Here is a 3,145-nt window from a genome sequence, read left to right as displayed (position 1 = left end):
GAATCAGTTCGTCGAGATCAGCAAATGCGTATGGGACAAATAATTTCACTCAATTTTTTACCTTATTTTCGAAGATGACTCAACCGTTTTCTACAAACTCAGATTCATATGAACATTCGTATGCTCCTAAACAAGGTTCCTGAATTATGTTTGGATCCGACTTCTGGTTCCGGAACTACCGGATGATATGTGAAACGAAATTAAAATTGTGTAACTTATTTTCCTCGTAGATGGCTGAACCGATCTAAGATTCAAATGATATCTAAGATTTGCTGATTTGAATAGTCGACAACCAAATAAACTTATTTCAGTTTTAGTGGTATTCAGTTTTCGATTCGGTAGGCACCCAACAATTTAACTCGTACTACGATTTCTCAAATATGTCTATACTGATTTTTAAACATATTGAAACAAATGTAAACTAATCAGGTGAATTTGTCTGACTTCGGCTACACCGATTTTCGAATTCCGGCTCCAGTATCGAATCGTTTCTCAAAGCTCAATCGTTTTCTCAAATAAAGCCAAATCGAATTTCAGAAAAAAATTCAAATTAAAATAAACTTATAGTCCCACACAAAATTAATTAATTTTATTCAATGCTGACTTCCGATTCTGGAATTACAGGAGGATGAATTTTTAAAATTCAAACCGATATAGAAGATGATAATCCCGAAAAGCTTGAAAGTTGGACTCAAAACTATTGCAATTTATTCGTCATATGGCCATACGAATCGGTTTGGTTTATGCTGGTTCCTGAATACTGGCTCTGGAAGTACCTTAAATTACCGTAAATTCTAAAGTGGAACTCACTTCGACATATCATGAAAAGTTTAATCGATTATAACCTTTTTAGATAGAGTAATGAGTGATTAAAATGTCAACTTGCAGCTTAAAACGACGGTCATTAAAATAATGTCATGAAAACCGAAGAATATTCATGAAAAAAACACATGCGTTTGATAAAAAAAGGTATCATCTCACTGATAGGTGGATTAAGCACGTTTTTTATGACAAAATCAAAATCTATGTATAGACACTATGAAATTTTTATAATTCCAATGGCAGATATAAGATTCTTCAAAACCAAATTGAGCTTGAATTCATGTTTAGGTAGTTTTTGTTACTTACCATTTTTGAGAATATAAGTGTACTTTATAGGTAATCGTACTTATCCCCAAATTTCCCAACCAGAACCGGCAATGAAATTCAATACGATGAATCTATAGTGCATCGAAATGTGAGGGCGTGAGAGCCGACTGAAACAGAGAACCAAAAATGTGTACGAGAATTGTAGCAAGCGCATAGAAACTGGATGTGCTGTTTGAAATTTCAAGGCACCGCATCTTCTTCTGCGTGCGGCTCGTGATTGCAACATCTACATTTCCAAAATTGGATTGAGCGTAAAAGCACATAGAGGAAATGATTAATTTTACATGAAATTGTCCTTTTAACTGCAGCTATAAATTTGGGCCTCAGTTACTTTTATATCAAGTTTTAAGCTAAAGAATTCAAAATATACTGAACACAAGCTTCTACTTGATGAAAGACGCGCTTTAACCGAGTTTTAAATTTTACAATGTAAAGTAACAGTTTTAACGTGTGTAAAAGTCGCGAACTTCTGGTAGCTATGACCAAAATAATATAATAGTTAATATGCCGTTTCTAGAGATAAGATAATTCAATGCATAACAGGAAGAAAATGAATTCCAGATTATCAGCACATATGTATTTTGGAATATATTCCAGGTTGATAGAAACACTATACTATTCATATATAGAAGATCACTTGATATGTCTGGAAAGCTTGAGACCATATTACTCAAGAAAGACATTATTAAATAACTTGGTGAACTAAAACTTTTTTTCTAAATAAAACGAAATAAACATTCGAATCTGTTACGGGCAACCATGCTGCATTCAAAGCTTTGTTGTACGGTACCTGCAAATAAGTTTCTAAATGATTTTTGCATTGCTAATTCCGACTCCAAATTTTGCACTCAAGGTTTTTATTCGATTGGTGGTTCAATGTACATATAACGAACTTAACGAGCCAGATTTTGTATGTTTCAGTTCTGACTTGGAAAGATTCTTAGTGTCCGTAATATTGCAACACTGACCATGCAATAGTCCCGTAGACTTACAAGTCGACCGCAAAGTTGAATGCTATTCAGAATCACGCTAACTAGTATCGAATACAGAACCTTTAATTTGAATATATCTTTTGCTACAAACATTCATTCACCGTTTACATCTAAAATCTGATTCAATTGACTTATACACTCTTGTATAAGAAACGATCGCGCCTTTGATATTCTGAAGGAAGAGATAAAGAGGATGGAAATAATGCTCCACGCACATCAGTACGCGCCTACAATATGAATGTTACAGCCCACAAACCGAACGTAAACTGCCTGAAACGAGCACGCCGAACTGCCTCAGCTCTTTAATTATGAATATAATTTCTTGAAAACAAACTTTTCTTTCTATAGAATTTCATTGATCGATCGATTCATAGAAGATCGACCAAAATATAAAAATTAACTATTCATTTAAACCAAAGTCCGTTCTTCAATCCGTTTCGTATTAGTAGTTTCGTATATTATTAATTATCAATTATATTGTTATCAATGCCAACACACCTTTACAAACGATACACACAGCGTGCTTTGTGCAATTTCGTACACGCCATAAAGAAAAAAAACCTACTCACTTTCCTCAGATATAGCGTTACAAATTTTCACAAACTTAGGATCAAATAAAAGACCTTATGGTTCCATACAATTTCATCCGGATACAACTTTTGATTCCGGAATTCCATGGTGAAGAAATTTAAAAATTTTAAACGCCACTTTCAGCGGGGAAATAAAAAGCGTAAAAAGATTTCTAAACTAGGCTTGAAACTATTCAAACGGTGAGTCATTGTTATTAGACGGCCTATCAAATTATTAACGGCTATCCTGTCTCCCGATTTCCGATTCCGGAAGCACCGAAAACAGTACTCTCAAATGAAACTAAGACTATTTTCTCTGGGATGGTTAAGCGTTGTGAATTTTATACCGCCACCTTAAATGACGACGAAGTGAAAGGTGGAAAATCATTTTTATTAGGCCCAAAACTGTTTCAATTTGTGGGTCATATTTGTTGC

This window comes from Malaya genurostris, chromosome 2, assembly GCF_030247185.1.
Source record: "Malaya genurostris strain Urasoe2022 chromosome 2, Malgen_1.1, whole genome shotgun sequence".
Taxonomy (NCBI): Eukaryota; Metazoa; Arthropoda; class Insecta; order Diptera; family Culicidae; genus Malaya; species Malaya genurostris.
Note: the sequence above shows the minus strand (reverse complement) of the source record.